Source organism: Pseudophryne corroboree, chromosome 4 (assembly GCF_028390025.1).
Source record: "Pseudophryne corroboree isolate aPseCor3 chromosome 4, aPseCor3.hap2, whole genome shotgun sequence".
NCBI lineage: Eukaryota > Metazoa > Chordata > Amphibia > Anura > Myobatrachidae > Pseudophryne > Pseudophryne corroboree.
Window position 1 is genome coordinate 454,544,589 of NC_086447.1, and position 25,602 is coordinate 454,570,190.

Consider the following 25,602-nt stretch of genomic DNA (forward strand, 5'->3'; position numbering starts at 1 on the left):
AAAGAGACAGGAACCACACCCAAGCATATCAGTCAAAACACCTGGGGAATTTCTTAACATTTAATTTACATATGGACAATAGGGGTTCAAGAAAGAGTGCGACCACAAAAATTTTATATAAACAATAGGCAAGAACCCACAGCACTCGTACAATCGCGGTGCCAGTGGTATTGTGACCACACTATTTAAATAAAAAAAATCATAAAATTCAGCACTCACCTAATATTAACACTTCAAACTGTAATTCATCTGAATTCAGGGAATGTTAGTTCCAAAATATTGCAATAGTTTGTTAAGCTGACCAGCCCCTTCACGGCCTTCCCATTTGGTAAATGTGGTTCCTGTCTCTTTAAAAGAGTGGGACAGGGCCTAAACACATGATATAAGCATGCTGTGTATTTAAAATCCAAAAGATGCCTGTGAGCATTGCTCAGATTTGTGTAAGTCAGTGTAGGGACTGACCGAATGGGAAGGCCGTGAGGGGGCTGGTCAGCTTAACAAACTATTGCAATATTTTGGAACTAACATTCCCTGAATTCAGATGAATCACAGTTTGAAGTGTTAATATTAGGTGAGTGCTGAATTTGTATGATTTTTTTATTTAAATAGTGTGGTCACAATACCACTGGCACCGCGGATGTATGAGTGCTGTGGGTTCTTGCCTATTGTTTATATATATATATATATATATATATATATATAGCAGCAAAAAGTGAAGCCGGCACTCCACTCTGTACTTTAGCAGGAATTTTGCATCCGGTGCCCTCCAGGTGTATTAGGCCACAAACGGTCAATCACCACACATAGCAGAAATAGGCGGCACTCAGGACGACTTGTAAAGATCACATGGACCCCAGAGTAGAGTTCAACGTTTCAATCTTATTCACAGATTTTCGTCAGGATAAAGGTAACACAACCCACACTTAAATACACCCATCATATATATATATATATATATACATACATACATACACAGTATAATATATATATATGTGATCCAGTATAGGTATGTGTGTGTGTGTATTATATATATATATATATATGCAGAAAGTAGTTGGTACTCCCATTCCTATCCCAAATACAACTTGCCCAGGTGCCATCCTTTAAAGCCAAATAGAATTCATAAAGTACAAACAACAGGTAGGCGGTACTCACAGGACTCCAACAGAAGAATAACCAGATGAACAGCGTATTTTTGTTCAAAGTAGGCAATGCTTCAATTACACTTATCAATATTAGCAGCACAGCAGTCAGGCTACCAGCAAGGACTGACAGCTCACCTCAACTCGAGAGGACAATCAATCACCTGGCCAGGCTCAGGCCACCTCCAGGGGCAGGGATTTGCTAGCTACTGTAGCTGTCACTCACTGTATGGTACCTGTTCCTTCATGGGGTGGTCATGGTGGGGAAGCACCTCCATGGCATCTCAGGTCCTGACATTGCTGTGTTTGTGTGCAGCAGGGAGCCCAGGCTAGTAAAGCCTTTCATTGTGCTGCCACAACAGTAGATGCCGGTAGTGCCGTTGGTCCCACCAGTGCTGAGGGAGGGGTTGAAGGGAGGTTGCATACTTGCAGTTGGGTGGGGGCAGGGCGGTGACTCGGAAGGCTTGTGCAGGCTGCTGTAACAAGAATTTTTTTATTGTCTACAGCAGCTGCTCTGCAGATCCTGTGGGCCTATTTTCAATGGAGGGCCTGGAGCTGCAGCTCTGTCTGCCCCATTGTTAATCCGGCCCTGTTCATTATCTTTGCTTCCATTGTTCGACAGACAATTGATGAATACTAGGCTTACTCTGGTTCCTCTTCTTAGGTGATAATCTAGCTCCAACAGCAGCTTCCATAGTGCCCAGAGACTCTTCTTGGGAATTATGGATTGCATTACATTAGTTTGATTGCATTTGTTCCAATTATACAGGACTGCTACTTAATACTGTTTCTAGGGAGGCCGATGATGAGGCTGTTGGTGGGGAAGATTGCATGAGGAATATAACCAAGCTGCTGATAGCTCTTATCTGATTGCTTATTGCATGTGATTTTGCTTTTTGGAATAAACCAATTGCATGATTATGCTGTAAATGACATATTAATGAGGAGATGCTAAATTTGTAACATTCTTACCTCAGTTTATTTTGATGTAAGTAAAGCAAAAAAAGCTTCTAACTTTTGGATAAATGTTTTATACCCGCACGTATTGTCCCTGCTGCTGTGAATGGTTGAATCGATAGCTGAATCGATGTCACAAAAGCTACAGACAGCTTGACAAACATTGTCTGGGTTGGGGTAGATATAGTTTTAAACCTGGATCTTTTGGTCTTCAGGCATACAAAAACAGTGTTCCTTTCACTGAAATAAGATGGTAGCTGACTTACTTGGAGACATTCATAACCATCATAATATTTTTTTTCACAAACTGTACTATACAGTCATCATCATCATCATCATCCTCATCATCAGCATTGTCCAATTATCCCTATTATCCTTTTTCAGATTAACAAAATCTACATTTCCATCCTCTATTTCTCAACCTTCCCCAATACTACTCATTCCCAAATTTCCAGATGATTTAGAAATTATAGGAGGTTCCTGCTCAGAACTTATCACAGTTTCAAAATGTTATCTGTCTGACACACACATGCCACTCATGGATACCCTCTGGATTATTCTGTGAACATGTATTTGTTCTTTGACCACTTCATTATTTTCAGTTATGGATATGTCTATTTTGGAGGTAACATCAGTCACACAACTAGTACCACAGTTAGTGAAAAATAAAATTGTAAATTAGGGCTGATTGATAGTTAAGAGCAAAATGGACAACTACATGCTAAATGTGTACCTTGAAAAAACATTTTTATTGTAAAATGCATGCCTTAATTAACCCTCCCCTTTAGAATGTAAGCTCTCACTAGCAGGGCCCTCAGCCCTCATGTGCTTGTCCATCTCTTAAGTAAACCATCCTCAACGGTACCTACTCCTGCAGTTTTCTGCCACGCTGATACTAATGTCAGTGTTTATTTACCCTGTACTTGTCCTATAATGTCTTCAACAGTAAATCACTATTGTCCGGTTTTGATTTTTCATTTATGTACTCTGTGACTGGGTGCTGCAGATCGATTGTGGTGCCATATAAATAAAGGATAATAATAATAATAATAATAATAATAATAATAACAACAACAACAACAACAACAACAACAACAACAACAACAGGTGTAAGGTGGATGTTGCCAGTGCATCATATCTGCACTCAAGTGTTTGTCCTACATAAAGGTAAAGCTGGTCATGCACTTTAGGAATATTTATCCAGCCATCCATAAAGGGGACTGGCTTGAAAGACAATCTGGTACTGTATGGGACCAAAAATGACATTTGAACATTTTATCACAAACACTGGAAAATGGCTAAAACTGGTCATTAAAATCAATCACACAGATTTAGCAAGTTTTTTTTAGAATAACGTGATACACAGTATGGGCCAAATGTAGTGTAATAGAGTGAGAGTTTCAGAAAGTGAGAGATTTGGTAAGGTTTTTCAGGGTTTTTTTTTTAAGTGGTAATCATTTACACTGCAAAACCAGGTTGATCTTGCTGTGTAAATGATTGCCACTTTAAAAACTGCACAACCTTACCAAATCTCTCACTTTCTGAAACTCTCACTCTATTACATTTGGCCCTATGTCTCTTTCTCTGCAAATTTCTCTCCCTCATCCTAACCTAGCACTTTGCCCTATTGGCAGAGTAAACTTAGTCCAATGCCCCCTTTTTCCTCTTAATATACAGTAGAGGTACACAATCAAAAGCACTTATTTGCTGCTCCAGAAGTGCTCTCAACTATCAGACTTTCCCTTCCTGGAATTAACAGACTTCCAAAAGTCACATTGCATTGCTACTAAAGTGCATTTTCGACAAAAAAGACACCCAAAGCTAGAAGATGCTTTTGTGACCTGGTGTGCCAAGAGGTTTGGTGTGTCTGCGGCAAAGATGTATGAGGACACATCTGTAAGAAGAAACACATAAAATGTGGTGGTATTATATGCTTTGGTGTAACTCTATTGAACTGGATTTTTATGCTGAAAGACACATCATTCACAGTTGTATTTTCTATATTACTGCCAGTGTCATGCACAACACAGACAGGACCTCAAGAACTTTGGGAACTAAATACATACTGTAGTAAAATATTAAGTGGAAAAGGAATGTTTTGGTTTTGTAGAGAATTCAGCAGATCTTTTCATTGAAACACTTTATTAATGCCTAAAATGGACTAGATCTAAATGGAGTTCTTCCAAGCTAAGGGTACAGATGTTTAGAATTATGTATGAGGGTGACAGAAGATAGTAATTTAATAATTTAGACAGGGAACAGGGGTCAGTGGTCATTGCAGTTGGGAAAGATGGCAGAGAAGGTTATAGTTAGTTTTCTTTGAAATGAGCTATAACACTCACCTTTAAGAAAAGTATACTAATTTACCCCTTTTAAGGCCATTAAATGAACACATACATAATAATGAAATCAAATCCAATGTTTCTTGCTTCAATGGTAAAAAAAAGTAAAAAAATACAGAGATTGGGTTATTTGAAAAACTTATGACCTTATTTATCAATTATTGATCAATTTCACTATGTGTGAACTTCCATGTTACATGTTTGAAAAATGAAAGTTAGGAGCTAATTGGCTAGTGCAATTTATCACTCACAGTGAAATGCATCACTCATTGATAAATAAGGGCATTAGTAAGAAAGGGCATATATAAATACATCAATGGACCATACAAATTCTGTGGCAACCAGTACATTTAAAGGTCTCCATACAGGACACAAGTCTATCTATTCTTGCTGGAAGAAAATATAATTAATCTCCACCTACTTTATATAAAAGAGTTATCTACTGTAAGAGCAGTGAAATTGTAGAAATCAATCCTGCAAGTACTGGTATTGCCATACACTGTAGAAAAATGCAGAGCAGAATATACAGGGCTGCTGTCATTAATTACACTGTATAGTAGTAAGTCAGTTTAGGCAACTGTCCACTAGTGGGATTAGAAAGGAAACTTTCCTCTCTGATGCAAATAAACCGATAAATAATGAATTAATAACTAGTACAAGCCTCTGAATACAGTACACCATAAACATTGACATATCTTTAAATAAGTGGTATTTAAAGAAATACCACCAGAATTTACTTTTATATGGACTGACCATATAAAATAAAATAGATTAGTAAAACAGCAAAATCAAATTAACATAAAATATCCTCTTGAATTAAAATTATTTTCAATATGATCTACATAAGTTTGTCAAAACTTTTGTTACTTTTTTTTCTTAACTGAACAACATAATCACTGGTACAATCAGACAATTGTATGCCAGCAACAAGTATCCAAAAAACAGTGCACAAGTACTGTAGCATTTGAAATGTTCAAAATATATTTTAAGAACACATTTTATTGGGTACTGTATTTTATTGACAAAGAAAAGAAAAAACCCATAGCAGGCGTAATCAGTGGTTTGCAAACTTCACTGTAATATTATTTAAATAGGCAATTAAAATTGTATGAAAAGACAACTTTAGTCATTTATAAATGGGGCCCTTAAATCTTAAAGTAAATCACCACAATGCTAAGTTTTCTATATTTTGGTGGAGTCCTTGCTTAAGTTAAATATATACAAGCACATTATTAAAATGATCTACAGTATGTTCATTTTTAGTGCAAAAAAAAAGCAAAAGTTAAAAACATGAAAAGAACTGCATACAGGATTCATAATTAAACTTGCCTTATTAATTGGGTTAAAAAAATAATAAAAGTTAATAGCTCAATAAACCATACTCATATTTTTAAAACATGCAATTTAGCAATATGGTTATTTTACATTATTTGTTTATTATTAGAATAAACTTATAATTATGTTTGTGATTTTAATGAGATTTGACTACACTGTGCAGTATGCATAACATATTACATTGCATGTTTAAAGTCAAATCTGTCTGGGTTCTGTTGTATGTGATTTGTGATCATATTGTATTTCATAGTATTAATTACTGAGCTGTTATTAAAATGCCATTAAGTGCAAGTGAACAGTTAAATGTTTTATTTGTAACAATGTAGTCATAAGAGCTAATGTGCATTTCAGACACTATATTAAAAGTCATTTGTGCTCTCAAGCCAATACAGGAAATCTCCAGTTGCCGAAGATAATAGTAACATAAGTGCATACGTATTAAAATTACCCCCATTATGAGTAGAGATTCAATATATTGCATTTGGCATGCTGTGCTTTGCTAATGGCTTTGTAAAATAAACAGTGAAATAATCAAAACAAACAATATTCACAGTAAGCACATTTTGCACAAAACAATAAATATTAATATGTTAAATGTGTAATTTCGACCATATACTAACGTGCCATTCAGGAATTATTACTCATTTGCTATTGTATTAAAATGATTTTTTCTCCTCATGGTAGCCCCATACAATCATTCCACTGATCTCTTATTTATGGCAAGAGGTTCACAATAACTACATTTTCCCATTTAAATAGCTATCCAGATTGCAAGTAACAGTGTTCAAACTCCTCCTCACCCCCCCCCCCCACAAAAAGAAAGAAAGAAATAATTGATTTGCAGGATTCATGGTAGTAGCAAGTTATGTGATATTGGGTAATTTGACAAGGTTATGAACATTATCAATTATTACTTTATGGATGGTAATAATCCTGTTTTATAATTTTTTATATATATATATATATATATATAAGATTTTTGAGTATAGTATACTTTAAACATTTAAACACTGGGAAGGACCAAGGGGTATATTTATTAAAATTCAATTAGAGTTGATGTTGATTGACTTTTAGTTGATTTTTGATCGATTTTGTGTTTCAGGGTCTAAATCACACATGTAGCAACAGATGATTTTTGACATATTTTTATTAAACAATGTCAAAAGTTAGCTATTAAACTGGGCATACACTATACAATTATCTGACAGATAATCTGTGGTTGTAATGAAACCTGGTAATGGATGAGAGCAACTGACAATCGACCATTTGCTGCGAAACACTGGAAAATGGACGAAAACTGTAGTTTATACAAATTGGTTAAATCACGGACAGGTTTTGTCCATTTTCCAGTGTTTGGTAGCAAATGGTCAATTGTCAATTGTTGCTCTGATCCATTACCAGGTTTTCATTCCAACCACAGATTATCTGCCAGATCATTGTATAGTGTATGCCCAGCTTTAGTCTTAAACTGGGTACATACTTATCAGTCGATACATTGGTCTGCTGTGGGTAGGAACGATAAATCAGCCACATTTTTAACTGTGTAAGCTCTATTTGCACACATCTGCGGTTGTTAGCAACGTCATCTGGTTGGCCCTGCTGCAGGGCCAACAGAGAACATTGCTAATGAGGGCCATGCTGCCAAATGCATTGGTAAGTGTATGCACTTGCCAATGCTTGCTACTGTTGCGTGTTGCATCAGCTGGGTACACACATCACATCATGTGTACCCAACTATAGAGAGGCACTTGAGAAGGATTAGATGGGCCAAGTGTTTCTTATCTGCCATCAAATTCTATATGCCAGTACACTCAGATATAGATAACTTAAGGGAAATAGAGCTTGCAAGAAAAATGGATTACAGAAGACTCTTGTGTGGGTGCACTCTTATTTTAAATTTGTTAGTATGAAAAAATTAAAACATAACTTTTATTAGTTCATTAATTTAAGAAAAAATCCACACTTAGGTTGTCCACCACAATTAATTAAATATATTAATACACATATATACAGTTCAGCCCACCAGTATCTCTGAGAAATACCATATATGATTATTGTGGCTGAGCAATCTCGAAAAGTTGGAGTGAATATCATCCACCACCAACCATTAGATTTGGAAACAAGTGTTATTGAAAGGAAATGATCAGCAAAAAGATGATCAGCAAAAAATATAAAAAAATAGAAATGTTCTGGTTAGTCTGTGTTATTAGACTTCAGGAGGGATGTAGACACTCTGACTCTACACCCTGATCCTATCCCACCAGCACAAGCTCTGCTTGTATTAATTGGACCTCCAAGGGTCATTGGACCAAAAGATTTATCAGGAGTATGGATCCTTCTTAGCATTGACCATGTCAAATCTTGTGACATGTCAGGGAAAACGGTACTTGGGAAAGGTAGCGCAGATTAGTGGAATAGACGAAAGAAATGATTGGAGGAAAATGTGGTGATCCTGCTGTTGGCTTAGAGTCGAGAAGGTCATAAATTACAACACCGGGTATTCTCTGGGGGTCACCCTCACAGATACTGACCCAGCCCACCACCGTTTTGCTTCCAAGATCGGACGAGATCGGGCTCTGTCGGTGGGGTATGGTAGTAATTAATTGGGCCTAGTATGGCCGACTCACCAATGAGAGTGCACCTAAACAAGAATGAGGAGAGAGATAGAGAAACGGGGCGGATCTGCTGTCTATGTTAGGCACAGGATATACCTGTGGATCATGGATGAGAGTCCGCAGAAATGTAGAGAAAATGAAAAGATGAGGAATTGAAGGAGAAGTCCAGAAAAAGGAAGAAGAAAGAGAGAAGGCAGGAGAGAAGAAAAAAAGGAGAAGAAGGAGAGCAGAATGAAGATTGTGACAAATGTCAGCTTGGTGTCACACCAAAATGTTGTCAGAAACAAATATTAATTAATTAATTAATTATACACACACCTACTTCACATATTGGTCAAACATGACACATTGATCCTTGATCAGGTTGAGAAGGAGATAGAAGAACTGGGTAAAAATCTTGAAAAATGGGAAAAAGACCTCCCGTTCCAGACCGCTTTTGAAAAATTGAAAAAGGACCTGGAACTATATGAAAGTGGAATTAGAGATCGCAAAAGAAATAAACTCCAGAGGGACAAACAAGATTTCACTCAGGGAAATATTTTCAGATGGAATGTGAGACCCACTAGGAACAGAGATAGACGATAACCGGAAGATCCCACCTTCTCAGAATTTGAGTCATCTACCAGTGATGACTCAGTAAACGAACCAATAAGAGATACGCATTCCACCTATGACACAGATGATCAAGAAGTCTCACCCTATTTTTTAGGCCGAGGCCAGAGACCAAGAGGCAGAAACCGAAACACAGACCGACAAGGAGGGGGAGGAAGAAGAGACAGGGGAAGAGAAAGCAATTGGGATATACCCAGAACCTCGAAATATCCGGAACGACAGAGGAAGGCACGTTGAATCCACCCTCTACTGATCACTTACAAATCATTAATCTATCTAACAGAACAATCTCCCCGGAACAAAAGAAAGTGCTGAGTAAGGGGCTATCTTTCTCTCCCACTAAACCATTTGATCGGTTTGTGTGGGAAAAGGACTTACGACTCTTTGGGAGAAAACTGCTTCTAAAGAAATTTTTTAGTGATCGAAATTCCAGATCGAAAGAGGCAGAGGGAGATTCCAACTTGAATATAGAGGACATGGAAATGGTGGCAATCCTAGAAGATCTGCAATCCGAACAAAATTTGGCAGCTGGCCCCGGAGATCGCCCAAAATGTAGGGCAAAATCGACTTTCTTTCCACCAGACAACAATAGCCCTGAAATCAGGGTTTTCCTTGACATGGTTTCAAAAGAATTTGACCTGATTAAGCATCGGAGGGATCTGAAATACTACTACTTCCCCCAGAATTTGCCATATGATGAGAGGGAGGCTCTGAGAGAAATAAGAAAATGGACGGATGTGATAATTAAGCCATCAGACAAAGGGGGCAATATAGTACTCTGGCCGACAGACATGTATGTGACAGAAGCTTTGAGACAATTGAAACAAACAACTTGCTACAAAAGATTACTCAGCAATCCAACCGCTCGATTTCTGAATGAGTACACCAATCTCATTGGAGAGGCACTTACGTCAGGTACTATTACTAAACAAGAACACGCCTACCTCGCAGTGAAAAACCCGAGAACACCAACTTTCTATCTTCTTCCCAAAACACATAAGGACCTAAAGAAACCCCCGGGAAGACCAATCATGTCGGGCAACGGAGGCCTCCTGGAACAACCGAGCCGTTTCTTGGACTTACATCTCCGAGAATACGTCCTACAATTACCCTCATACCTACGAGATACCTCAGACTTACTCCGGAAGATCCATGATATCACATTCGAGGACAGCTTCCTATTAGTGACCCTGGACGTTGAGGCCCTTTACACCAGTATTGAACATAAGGCTGGTCTGAATGCGACCAAGTTCTTTTTGGAAAACAATGAACGAGGAGAATTTGGGGACTTCCTGCACAGCTTACTTGCCTTCGTCTTGGAGAAGAACTATTTTACATTTCAGGAGCAATTTTACCTCCAAGTCAGGGGTACAGCTATGGGGGCAGCGTGTGCGCCCACCTATGCGAACTTGTTTCTGGGCTGGTGGGAGCAGAAGTACGTCTTTACTGATACTAATGACCTATATACGGAACATGTCATGCTATGGCTTAGATATATAGACGACATTTTTATCATCTGGGACGGGGAGCAGAATCTCTTAATGGATTTTATCAGGCTCCTCAATAACAACGACCTTAATATAAGGCTTACATACACCATCAATCAGGAGAAAGTAGCCTTTCTTGACATTAATATTTATAAATCTACCACAGGCAGCCTGTCCACAGAACTCTTTCGGAAAGAGACATCTACCAACAGCTTGTTATTCCAAACCAGTGCACACTTTCCGCCAACGGTGGAAAACATACCGAAAGGAGAGTTCCTCAGACTACGAAGAAACTGTTCTGAAGATGAAGTCTTTAAACATAAGAGCCAGGAACTATCTCACCGGCTGCATGAGAGAGGGTACAGTAAAAGATCTCTGAAAAGAGCCTATAAAGAGACAACTAAGATAGCAAGGAACACTCTTATCTTTTCAACTAAGACCCCCAATAAACCAGATGATAAGGTCAGGTTCATTGGAACTTTTTGCCCGGAATGGAGAGAGATCAAAAAGCAATTGAAAAACATCTTCCCATACTTCAACTTGACGAGACCCTAGCACCATGGATAGACACCAATATTCAAATGAGCTGGAGGAGGTCAAAGAACATCAAAGACCTCCTTGTACGGAGTCATTTCCAATCCAGTACAATCAGGTCTCATACCTTGAGGGGCACTTTCCCATGTGGACATTGCAAAGCCTGTCCCCAGATAGCCAAAATAAATACAATAACAGATCGCTACGGTCAAGCGATATCTATTAAACAATTCTTTAACTGTAGCACACAAGGCCTGATCTACTGCATTGAATGTAGTTGTAATTTGAAGTATGTTGGAATGACGACCCGGAAATTTAAGGAGCGGATCCTGAAACATGTGGGAACCTGTCGGAATGCAGCCAGCGATCTCACACGAATGAGAAAACTGACATCGGTCGCCAGGCATTTTCATTCCTGCCATACAGACTATCAAAAAGACCTTAGAGTCTTTGGCCTGGAAAAAGTCCAGTTAGGCATCAGAGGAGGGGACCTGACCAAGGAACTACTAAAGAAGGAAACAGAGTGGATATTCAAACTAAACACTTACAGACCAATGGGCCTGAATGAAAGCATTAATTATGGCGCTTTTCTTTAAATATCTACCTTTCCAACAAACGGCAAAGGTGTTGGCCCAATTTCTGCATTTACCATCTCGCCTTGGATACCACCTAATTTTCCTCCTCCTTTTTAAGTAGCAGGCAGCACATGCACGTACCTGACCATACCCCTTAATCAGGTACTGACGACCCACCAGCAATATCCCCTTTTTTTCAATTCTATTCCCCTGTCTCTCTCTTCCCCCTTTCCCGCCCCCCCCCCTTTCCCCCTCACTAGCCCTATCCGCACTATTCATCACACTGTTTTTTCACTTACCTCACTATAAACTGTTCACCACACACAGACGACGGTCATATATATTTTATTCACCCGTGTGCTCACCTATCCTATCCCCCCCTTTCCCCAATCATGAAACCCCCCCCTTTAGGGTCTTCCACCATGCGCACACCCCTAATCAGGGGGGTGATTTGTAACCCCACATCCATCAATATCAGCGTGAATAACAACACACATTATCTTACCATTTCCCTATTAAGTGTCAACATCACACCCCTCACATGAATTTTAACCTTCACGGTGTATGTATCACCGGTTAACATTTGTCCATCCAGTTCTAATCAGACCCACACTCATACCTCATATCACTCCTACCACCATACCCTTATACTACCACACTCACTCCTACCCGGGCACAATACAAGACTCCCCACCACCATCTAAATGTATAGTGGTTGGTGCCCCTTTCCACACATAGCCCTCGACCAGTCCTATCCCATTATCCTTCGTATGCATTATGCAATTATAATACAAAAAAGGTGGAGTAGTCCACAAGCGCTGCAGAATAGATATCACGCCTTCGTATGAGATCCTTCCACATTAGTTATATGGTTTCCTTCCCAAGGCTCGCACCTTTGGACTGACCTCCTCTTAGCGATGGAAACACCTATAAAGGTTTCTTTCTGTACTCTCCTCCACTGTTCTATCAATCGGGTGCACACTTTCCCTCAGTGAGGAAGCTCACCTTAGGTACATTCCCTATGTGCAGACAAAGGTTTCTTTATCTTTTTCTTTATCTTTGATCGTCACACAGTTATTCCATTGGCATCATTGGGGACCTCCCTCTCCCTTAAAGTAGACGCTCACCTTATATTAAGGCCCTATATGCCTTGAAAGGTTTCTTTCAGCACTGCTTTTCTTAGTTGTCTGTCATCTGCATCTCACGTACTTTTCCTCCTTATGGCGGACTCTCGCATAGAATGGAAGAGATGTGTATATTCCGTCCAAACAGATTTATTCATACAATGGACATGTGGTTATTCAATAAAAAAAATCACTAAAATTACATATATAAAACAAAAACAAAAAAATTTAAACAACAAATACCCTTTTAGGCAGCCTCGGTTAGTCCTTTTATATACCCCTCGGAAGCCGATGGGAAGAGTCAAACTCCCCAGAATAAAATGGAGAAAAAATTGTACAATATTCCCAAATTACGGTTCCTTACATGGGGAAATATCTTATAGGCACTAATCTTACCGCCAGGGCTTTAAAAGAAACTGGTACCAACGCGTTTCGGATAAAAATCCTTCCTCAGGGTATATTGCAGGGCTAACCCAGTCGGCCTTTTAAACCCCACTGAGTCCCACCCTCCATCTTCTCCACCTATCCCGGAAGGATGGTGGTTTTTATGTGCACTAAAAGCATTCATGTTCCATATGTGTTATATAATATATACTCCTTACAATAGACAAACATATATTATAATCTTTTTTCAAAAACCCTTTTATAAACAGTCCAAAAACATCGTTTTTGTATCAATTGGTAAAGTCCAAACATTGACGTGGAGTTGTGGATCGCAAAGTTTTCTATATTCTCACAGGGCTTTCCATGTCATATCCGGATTCTATTATCCTTATATTGATGCAAACCCCCGCTATTTCCACTTGATAATCTTCCGTTTGTTTGTGTCCCATAATACATCTGATGTCCGTCTTGAATATATGTCCCCTTGTGGTCTTTTGATGGTTCCTACTCCCTGTACTCCACCGTACATGTTATCGGACCCAGCGATGACGCACTTCCTGTTCATGGAACGCAAACAGGAAGTCGCGGTGGAACGCATCGGCTTTCTTTCAGCGCTTTTCGTATGTTGAATGCCCTTAGATGTTTCTAGGGTATTTGCTCCAGATTCGAATGGAAATAAACATAAAAACATATATTAGTCTATCGCCTTAATACACCATATTTTACCTTGGGAGAAGAAACATTACACAAATAATACTTTATGGCATAGGTCTGATTTTCATATTTCATGCATTGTTAACTGACCCCAGGTATTCAGAGGGTGTTAATCTTAAAGAAACCATTTCATCTCAAATTCTATATTTAAACCCCTGGGGATCAGAGTTTTTAGCTCGTAGATGGTCCTCATTTCCATTTTCGCCAACCGTGATTCACCATCATTTGATCTCCACCCTGGGGTTACCGCTTTAATACCACAAAAGCTTACTAAATTACTAATATTGCAGTTATGGGTTTTACCAAAATGGGCTGATACACTGTGGGACTCTAACCCTTTCCTAATGTTACGTGTATGCTCTGCCATTCTTATTTTAAGCATACGGGTGGTCCTCCCCACGTATTGTAACCCACATATACATTCAAGAAGGTATATACAGTTTTTAGTATTACAAGTAATAAACTCTTTTATATCATAGGTCATATTGGTTTGTGTGGATTTATACTGTGTGATTTTACTATTTTTACTTTTGCATGTTCTACACATCATACATAGACCACACCTAAAGAACCCTTTAGATCTGTTTCTAGTGGGCATCTTGGGAGCTGTTACCACACTGTTCACAATGTTTTCCTTCAGATTCTTAGCTCTTCTATAAATGAATCTGGGGGTTTTTGTGACAACTTCTTTCAAATATGGGTCTCTACCTAAAATGGACCAATGTCTCTTTATTATTTTTTCTACCTGTTTGTGTTGACTGTTATATGCCGTAATGAATGGTATATTATCCATAGATTTTTTACCCTTAGTGGAGTCCTTAGATAACATTTCCATGCGATTATGTCCCCCAGCTGCCTCCATAGCAGACTGAACTATCTCTTGATCGTAGCCCTTTATTTTAAACTGTTCTTCCAAAATTTGGGCCTGTTTCCAATACACTTCCATATCCGTACAGTTACGCCTAATCCTTTGGAATTGGCTAGCTGGGATACTTCTTAACCAATTTTGATGGTGATTGCTTGTATAGTCAATATATGAGTTGCAGTCTGTTAATTTAGCAAAATTGCTGGTTTTAACCATCCCATCCTCAATGTATATCCGTAGATCCAAAAAATTGACCTCCACCTCGCTAATATTAAATGTTAGATGTATATCTGATTGGTTAGTGTTTAAATATTCGCAAAAGGTATCTAGAGTTCTACGTTCCCCTTTCCATATAAACAGTATGTCGTCTATATATCTGCTCCATGACACCAGACTGGCGCCGAACTCATGGCCACTCCACACATGTTGGTCCTCCCAGTGTGCCATGAATAAGTTTGCGTAGCTTGGCGCCAGTCTGGTGCCCATGGCAGTTCCCGTAAGTTGCAAATAAAATGACCCATCAAACCAGAAGAAATTGTTGTGTAAAATGAGTGATGTCCCCTCTAAGATGAAGTTTTTTCTATCTATTGGTAGTCCTTCTTTCTCCATAAAATATGCTAAAGCTTCTAAGCCCAATTGATGGTTGATCACCGTGTATAAGGACGTGACGTCCGCGGTGATCAATAAAAACCCAGGTTCCCAATCAACAGTCATCAATTGGTTAATCGTGGCTATAGTGTCCTTTAAATAGGAACGTGTTTTTTTAACCATAGGTTGCAGCATGTAATCGACATAGCAGGATAAATTTGACAGACTGGAGTTGATACCTGCCACAATGGGGCGCCCTGGTGGTGTTTCCTTGTTTTTATGTATCTTAGGCAAGATATATAACACAGGTATGGCAGGATTCTCTATGTTTATATATTTATATACCTCTTCTGTGATGGTGCCCTGCGTAAGATACAAATTGAGGAAAACTTCCAATTTTTTATTGATATTATCCCCTGGATTGTTCCTTAGCTTCTGGTACGTGGCGGCATCCATTAGCTGTCTCATCACCTCCTTGTTATAATCCTCTAAATTCATGATTATAATGCTACCCCCCTTATCGGCAGGTTTGATTACCACCTCTTTGTTGTTTCTTAAACTGGTGATGGCCTTCCTTTCTTCCTTTGTAAGGTTGGTTTTCCTGTTAGGTTTGAACATAACACTTTCTAAGTCTGCTTTCACTGCCTTTTCGAAAGACTCAATAAAACTTCCCTTCTTGTGTCTGGGATAAAATGTTGATTTCCTTTTGAATTTTGATATAGTTTGCATATTGGATTGGATGTTCCCTTCAAGAGTATCATTAAAGAACCTTTTTAGGGTAAGTTTCCTTACCAGCTTTTCTATATCCACCAAGACCTCAAACTTATCACATCTGTTGGTGGGGGCAAATTTCAGTCCTTTTTCCAGGATAGATCTCTCCTGTACGGTAAGTTCATAATTACTTAAATTATAGATTTTGGTGGTTTTCATTTTGCCATCTTTGGGGTCCACTTCGTCTGTTCTCGCAGGATCAATGGGACCCTCTTCGGCAGTGGTATTAGTAGAGCTATCCTCCATTATTTTATTGGTGATTGTTTTTCCTATCCTTCTTCTCTTATTGAGGCCCTTTTTCTTTCCCCCTCTTTGGCCTCGTTTTTTACTTATCTTCTTCTTGGGGGTTTGTATATCCTCCTCTCTAAAAAAGAAGAAGACGAGGTGAGGGAATCTATATCCTGCCGGCGAGGCAACTCCCAACGGGGCCTCTCTCTTTCCCTAAATCCCTGATCTATTTTTGTGACTCTTTCCTCTTCTTCTCTATTATCTCGTGGATGTCTATCCCAACGTTCTTCTCTTTCCTGTCTCCTCCTCCACTGATTATCTACCATTTCATTCTCTCGATCTACTCCATTTCCCCTATATGGCCTTTTCCCTTTTTCGTACTCCCTTAGAGTTGGAGTCCTGGGTCCCTCTCTATAGTTGTTACCATAGTTTTTAAGATTCAAAACTTCCCTTTCTTTATATCTTGGGGGGATGTTTCTTCTTCCCATAAATTTACCATTATTCCTTTTAGGTGTTCTTCTTGGTAATCCCCCTTGGTGTGTGTCTTTTGTCTCCTGATCACTCTGTTTAGTGGTTTCTTTAATCTCCTCATTTTTATCCTCCTTATCTCTATTGTATTTTTTCTGTTTTTTATTTTTTATCTCCTTTTCATTCCTCGTAACCCTAATAGTAATCCCTTCTTCTATATCCTTGTATTCCTTTTGGCCTATATATGGTTCTGCTAATGACTTATAAGTGTCTATTTCTTCCTCTACCTCATGTAACTCCTTTTTTTTCTCCTGTATAATTAGTTCCATGAGTGAGAAGGAACAAGAATTAATGATCTTCTGCCAGGCTCCAATAAATTCCCCCGATTCTCTTTGGAACGAGGGGAACTTATTGATCCTCAAGCCTCTAGGTATCAACCTGTCTGTACAGTATCTTTCCAGGGAAACCACCTCCCACCATAATTTTCCTTCTTTGATGAGTAGTTTCTCTAATTTAAACATCACATTCTCAAGGTTAGTGTCTACCAGCTCCTGGTGATCACCATTCCCAAATACATCATCTATCTGGGCTTTTCTTTGGGCCCTATGAACAAACATTTTATATATATATCAGGCAGCAAGGCACACCCCAAATAGTGTAAATCAAATACTCAAAATATAACAAGAGAGGTATAACTTGCGCCCAGCAGCGACTTTGTACTATACTCCTAGGATCACCACTCCCAACAATACATATAATACAAAAAAGGTGGAGTAGTCCACAAGCGCTGCAGAATAGATATCACGCCTTCGTATGAGATCCTTCCACATTAGTTATATGGTTTCCTTCCCAAGGCTCGCACCTTTGGACTGACCTCCTCTTAGCGATGGAAACACCTATAAAGGTTTCTTTCTGTACTCTCCTCCACTGTTCTATCAATCGGGTGCACACTTTCCCTCAGTGAGGAAGCTCACCTTAGGTACATTCCCTATGTGCAGACAAAGGTTTCTTTATCTTTTTCTTTATCTTTGATCGTCACACAGTTATTCCATTGGCATCATTGGGGACCTCCCTCTCCCTTAAAGTAGACGCTCACCTTATATTAAGGCCCTATATGCCTTGAAAGGTTTCTTTCAGCACTGCTTTTCTTAGTTGTCTGTTAGAGGGGACATCACTCATTTTACACAACAATTTCTTCTGGTTTGATGGGTCATTTTATTTGCAACTTACGGGAACTGCCATGGGCACCAGACTGGCGCCAAGCTACGCAAACTTATTCATGGCACACTGGGAGGACCAACATGTGTGGAGTGGCCATGAGTTCGGCGCCAGTCTGGTGTCATGGAGCAGATATATAGACGACATACTGTTTATATGGAAAGGGGAACGTAGAACTCTAGATACCTTTTGCGAATATTTAAACACTAACCAATCAGATATACATCTAACATTTAATATTAGCGAGGTGGAGGTCAATTTTTTGGATCTACGGATATACATTGAGGATGGGATGGTTAAAACCAGCAATTTTGCTAAATTAACAGACTGCAACTCATATATTGACTATACAAGCAATCACCATCAAAATTGGTTAAGAAGTATCCCAGCTAGCCAATTCCAAAGGATTAGGCGTAACTGTACGGATATGGAAGTGTATTGGAAACAGGCCCAAATTTTGGAAGAACAGTGGAAGGATCTCATACGAAGGCGTGATATCTATTCTGCAGCGCTTGTGGACTACTCCACCTTTTTTGTATTATATGTATTGTTGGGAGTGGTGATCCTAGGAGTATAGTACAAAGTCGCTGCTGGGCGCAAGTTATACCTCTCTTGTTATATTTTGAGTATTTGATTTACACTATTTGGGGTGTGCCTTGCTGCCTGATATATATATAAAATGTTTGTTCATAGGGCCCAAAGAAAAGCCCAGATAGATGATGTATTTGGGAATGGTGATCACCAGGAGCTGGTAGACACTAACCTTGAGAATGTGATGTTTAAATTAGAGAAACTACTCATCAAAGAAGGAAAATTATGGTGGGAGGTGGTTTCCCTGGAAAGATACTGTACAGACAGGTTGATACCTAGAGGCTTGAGGATCAATAAGTTCCCCTCGTTCCAAAGAGAATCGGGGGAATTTATTGGAGCCTGGCAGAAGATCATTAATTCTTGTTCCTTCTCACTCATGGAACTAATTATACAGGAGAAAAAAAAGGAGTTACATGAGGTAGAGGAAGAAATAGACACTTATAAGTCATTAGCAGAACCATATATAGGCCAAAAGGAATACAAGGATATAGAAGAAGGGATTACTATTAGGGTTACGAGGAATGAAAAGGAGATAAAAAATAAAAAACAGAAAAAATACAATAGAGATAAGGAGGATAAAAATGAGGAGATTAAAGAAACCACTAAACAGAGTGATCAGGAGACAAAAGACACACACCAAGGGGGATTACCAAGAAGAACACCTAAAAGGAATAATGGTAAATTTATGGGAAGAAGAAACATCCCCCCAAGATATAAAGAAAGGGAAGTTTTGAATCTTAAAAACTATGGTAACAACTATAGAGAGGGACCCAGGACTCCAACTCTAAGGGAGTACGAAAAAGGGAAAAGGCCATATAGGGGAAATGGAGTAGATCGAGAGAATGAAATGGTAGACAATCAGTGGAGGAGGAGACAGGAAAGAGAAGAACGTTGGGATAGACATCCACGAGATAATAGAGAAGAAGAGGAAAGAGTCACAAAAATAGATCAGGGATTTAGGGAAAGAGAGAGGCCCCGTTGGGAGTTGCCTCGCCGGCAGGATATAGATTCCCTCACCTCGTCTTCTTCTTTTTTAGAGAGGGGGATATACAAACCCCCAAGAAGAAGATAAGTAAAAAACGAGGCCAAAGAGGGGGAAAGAAAAAGGGCCTCAATAAGAGAAGAAGGATAGGAAAAACAATCACCAATAAAATAATGGAGGATAGCTCTACTAATACCACTGCCGAAGAGGGTCCCATTGATCCTGCGAGAACAGACGAAGTGGACCCCAAAGATGGCAAAATGAAAACCACCAAAATCTATAATTTAAGTAATTATGAACTTACCGTACAGGAGAGATCTATCCTGGAAAAAGGACTGAAATTTGCCCCCACCAACAGATGTGATAAGTTTGAGGTCTTGGTGGATATAGAAAAGCTGGTAAGGAAACTTACCCTAAAAAGGTTCTTTAATGATACTCTTGAAGGGAACATCCAATCCAATATGCAAACTATATCAAAATTCAAAAGGAAATCAACATTTTATCCCAGACACAAGAAGGGAAGTTTTATTGAGTCTTTCGAAAAGGCAGTGAAAGCAGACTTAGAAAGTGTTATGTTCAAACCTAACAGGAAAACCAACCTTACAAAGGAAGAAAGGAAGGCCATCACCAGTTTAAGAAACAACAAAGAGGTGGTAATCAAACCTGCCGATAAGGGGGGTAGCATTATAATCATGAATTTAGAGGATTATAACAAGGAGGTGATGAGACAGCTAATGGATGCCGCCACGTACCAGAAGCTAAGGAACAATCCAGGGGATAATATCAATAAAAAATTGGAAGTTTTCCTCAATTTGTATCTTACGCAGGGCACCATCACAGAAGAGGTATATAAATATATAAACATAGAGAATCCTGCCATACCTGTGTTATATATCTTGCCTAAGATACATAAAAACAAGGAAACACCATCAGGGCGCCCCATTGTGGCAGGTATCAACTCCAGTCTGTCAAATTTATCCTGCTATGTCGATTACATGCTGCAACCTATGGTTAAAAAAACACGTTCCTATTAAAAGGACACTATAGCCACGATTAACCAATTGATGACTGTTGATTGGGAACCTGGGTTTTTATTGATCACCGCGGACGTCACGTCCTTATACACGGTGATCAACCATCAATTGGGCTTAGAAGCTTTAGCATATTTTATGGAGAAAGAAGGACTACCAATAGATAGAAAAAACTTCATCTTAGAGGGGACATCACTCATTTTACACAACAATTTCTTCTGGTTTGATGGGTCATTTTATTTGCAACTTACGGGAACTGCCATGGGCACCAGACTGGCGCCAAGCTACGCAAACTTATTCATGGCACACTGGGAGGACCAACATGTGTGGAGTGGCCATGAGTTCGGCGCCAGTCTGGTGTCATGGAGCAGATATATAGACGACATACTGTTTATATGGAAAGGGGAACGTAGAACTCTAGATACCTTTTGCGAATATTTAAACACTAACCAATCAGATATACATCTAACATTTAATATTAGCGAGGTGGAGGTCAATTTTTTGGATCTACGGATATACATTGAGGATGGGATGGTTAAAACCAGCAATTTTGCTAAATTAACAGACTGCAACTCATATATTGACTATACAAGCAATCACCATCAAAATTGGTTAAGAAGTATCCCAGCTAGCCAATTCCAAAGGATTAGGCGTAACTGTACGGATATGGAAGTGTATTGGAAACAGGCCCAAATTTTGGAAGAACAGTTTAAAATAAAGGGCTACGATCAAGAGATAGTTCAGTCTGCTATGGAGGCAGCTGGGGGACATAATCGCATGGAAATGTTATCTAAGGACTCCACTAAGGGTAAAAAATCTATGGATAATATACCATTCATTACGGCATATAACAGTCAACACAAACAGGTAGAAAAAATAATAAAGAGACATTGGTCCATTTTAGGTAGAGACCCATATTTGAAAGAAGTTGTCACAAAAACCCCCAGATTCATTTATAGAAGAGCTAAGAATCTGAAGGAAAACATTGTGAACAGTGTGGTAACAGCTCCCAAGATGCCCACTAGAAACAGATCTAAAGGGTTCTTTAGGTGTGGTCTATGTATGATGTGTAGAACATGCAAAAGTAAAAATAGTAAAATCACACAGTATAAATCCACACAAACCAATATGACCTATGATATAAAAGAGTTTATTACTTGTAATACTAAAAACTGTATATACCTTCTTGAATGTATATGTGGGTTACAATACGTGGGGAGGACCACCCGTATGCTTAAAATAAGAATGGCAGAGCATACACGTAACATTAGGAAAGGGTTAGAGTCCCACAGTGTATCAGCCCATTTTGGTAAAACCCATAACTGCAATATTAGTAATTTAGTAAGCTTTTGTGGTATTAAAGCGGTAACCCCAGGGTGGAGATCAAATGATGGTGAATCACGGTTGGCGAAAATGGAAATGAGGACCATCTACGAGCTAAAAACTCTGATCCCCAGGGGTTTAAATATAGAATTTGAGATGAAATGGTTTCTTTAAGATTAACACCCTCTGAATACCTGGGGTCAGTTAACAATGCATGAAATATGAAAATCAGACCTATGCCATAAAGTATTATTTGTGTAATGTTTCTTCTCCCAAGGTAAAATATGGTGTATTAAGGCGATAGACTAATATATGTTTTTATGTTTATTTCCATTCGAATCTGGAGCAAATACCCTAGAAACATCTAAGGGCATTCAACATACGAAAAGCGCTGAAAGAAAGCCGATGCGTTCCACCGCGACTTCCTGTTTGCGTTCCATGAACAGGAAGTGCGTCATCGCTGGGTCCGATAACATGTACGGTGGAGTACAGGGAGTAGGAACCATCAAAAGACCACAAGGGGACATATATTCAAGACGGACATCAGATGTATTATGGGACACAAACAAACGGAAGATTATCAAGTGGAAATAGCGGGGGTTTGCATCAATATAAGGATAATAGAATCCGGATATGACATGGAAAGCCCTGTGAGAATATAGAAAACTTTGCGATCCACAACTCCACGTCAATGTTTGGACTTTACCAATTGATACAAAAACGATGTTTTTGGACTGTTTATAAAAGGGTTTTTGAAAAAAGATTATAATATATGTTTGTCTATTGTAAGGAGTATATATTATATAACACATATGGAACATGAATGCTTTTAGTGCACATAAAAACCACCATCCTTCCGGGATAGGTGGAGAAGATGGAGGGTGGGACTCAGTGGGGTTTAAAAGGCCGACTGGGTTAGCCCTGCAATATACCCTGAGGAAGGATTTTTATCCGAAACGCGTTGGTACCAGTTTCTTTTAAAGCCCTGGCGGTAAGATTAGTGCCTATAAGATATTTCCCCATGTAAGGAACCGTAATTTGGGAATATTGTACAATTTTTTCTCCATTTTATTCTGGGGAGTTTGACTCTTCCCATCGGCTTCCGAGGGGTATATAAAAGGACTAACCGAGGCTGCCTAAAAGGGTATTTGTTGTTTAAATTTTTTTGTTTTTGTTTTATATATGTAATTTTAGTGATTTTTTTTATTGAATAACCACATGTCCATTGTATGAATAAATCTGTTTGGACGGAATATACACATCTCTTCCATTCTATGCGAGAGTCCGCCATAAGGAGGAAAAGTACGTGAGATGCAGATGACAGACAACTAAGAAAAGCAGTGCTGAAAGAAACCTTTCAAGGCATATAGGGCCTTAATATAAGGTGAGCGTCTACTTTAAGGGAGAGGGAGGTCCCCAATGATGCCAATGGAATAACTGTGTGACGATCAAAGATAAAGAAAAAGATAAAGAAACCTTTGTCTGCACATAGGGAATGTACCTAAGGTGAGCTTCCTCACTGAGGGAAAGTGTGCACCCGATTGATAGAACAGTGGAGGAGAGTACAGAAAGAAACCTTTATAGGTGTTTCCATCGCTAAGAGGAGGTCAGTCCAAAGGTGCGAGCCTTGGGAAGGAAACCATATAACTAATGTGGAAGGATCTCATACGAAGGCGTGATATCTATTCTGCAGCGCTTGTGGACTACTCCACCTTTTTTGTATTATATGTATTGTTGGGAGTGGTGATCCTAGGAGTATAGTACAAAGTCGCTGCTGGGCGCAAGTTATACCTCTCTTGTTATATTTTGAGCATTATGCAATTAGACTATAAAATATATGTTACACGTTCTAGATTTAACATATGTATGGCACACATGCAGTGTACTATATAGGGTATACTGTGCAATCTATACTATATAGGGCACACGTCGCACAATGAAACACACACCACACTATGTTATTTTAATTTATTTCATTTTATTTTATTAATCTATTTGATATTCCCCTTTTTTCCCCAATAATAGCAATGGATTGCTATCATCCCCTATATGTACATTACCCAGTTTATAATACTACTTACCCATAACTAATAATAATGAACCCTGACCATAATAATACTAGGCCTATACCAAGCTTGCCCCAGCAACCAATTCGACAGCAGCCAGTAACATACGGCACAGACTTGCACTGAGAGCTCTAAAACAGTCTCATTTGCCTGACAGATCGAACGTCCCTTAAGGCTCGGTTGCCGAGCGACGGGACGCCTTAATCCAGACGCCCTATCCGATTCGTGATGGAAGATGATGTCACCTAAACACAGCTGAGGATACTTTGTATCCTAGCAACCAGACGCTGGAAATCCTTACCGGACGTGACGTGGCGCAGCGGGGCTGAATGCCGAAAATAGACGAGCAGCTATCCCTGCGGCCGGAGTGTATTTCCCACTGTACCAACGAGGATACTGGACTCACGAGGACACCCTTGAAGATCTAATCGAAACCCTCTTCCTCGCCTAATAAGATACCCGTATCAAGGTACGATGCATAGGTTGCCTAGCAACCAGACATAACACGTCACTTCCGCTGATCACAGCGGAGACCTGAGCATGCCCTCAGTCAATTAATTACATAGCAGCCATTGGCTGATAACCATTCATATGGGTATTTAAACCCCAACTATCACATTAGACCAGCAGCATTGGAAGTGAACAAGCCCGCAGGACGGGTGAAACGCGTTTTCCAGCATTTCAGCATTCCAGCATTTCAGCATGACCTATTCCAGCATTCCAGCATGAATCACTCCAACATCAATTAAGGACCTGAGGAGTAAATTTTGCATCCTGATACTCAGTGACCGACCCAGGGACCTGGGCAGGGACCGGTACCAACACCCCCCATTTCCCCTCCCCCCTTCTTTCTGTTCATCTCTATTTACCAACGTAGCAAATTGACACAATATATTGCTATAGAAAAAGAATATATATTTTTTTGTCTGTTACCTCCTCAATAGAACAGTGGCAAGTGTATTAATATCCAGTCAACCATTGTTGCAGGGGGCCCGCCTACCCCCATTATCTGTTATACTGTTTATAGGAGTACTCCCAACATATCTGAGAATGTGGATTACCCCAATGCCTGTGCACCATGTCTGATGTTATAGTGCCATAGCCTTGTATTAAGTGTCATATTTAGGCCCATTTAGGGATCTAGGCAGGAATATTACTATGCTCATCCGTCTTGCTGCAAGGTTTACATAGCACTTACACATTGTGTCTTGGCAATATATGTGTGAATAAGTGTGACAACTAGCACCTATCAGGATCTATGCACTAACCCTTATCCTCTCTATTGAAATAGAGGCACTATCTATTATATCCAATATTGCCTGATATTTGGGTGTATAATTAATTAATATTTGTTTCTGACAACATTTTGGTGTGACACCAAGCTGACATTTGTCACAATCTTCATTCTCCTCTCCTTCTTCTCCTTTTTTTCTTCTCTCCTGCCTTCTCTCTTTCTTCTTCCTTTTTCTGGACTTCTCCTTCAATTCCTCATCTTTTCATTTTCTCTACATTTCTGCGGACTCTCATCCATGATCCACAGGTATATCCTGTGCCTAACATAGACAGCAGATCCGCCCCGTTTCTCTATCTCTCTCCTCGTTCTTGTTTAGGTGCACTCTCATTGGTGAGTCGGCCATACTAGGCTCAATT

The 25,602-nt window shown here is 39.4% G+C and overlaps 1 pseudogene; it reads right to left on the bottom strand.

The window, feature by feature from the left end:
- Positions 1–8,258: 8,258 nt before the first annotated feature.
- Positions 8,259–8,377, bottom strand: LOC134912697 (5S ribosomal RNA; annotated as a pseudogene).
- Between the last annotated feature and the right edge of the window lie 17,225 nt (positions 8,378–25,602).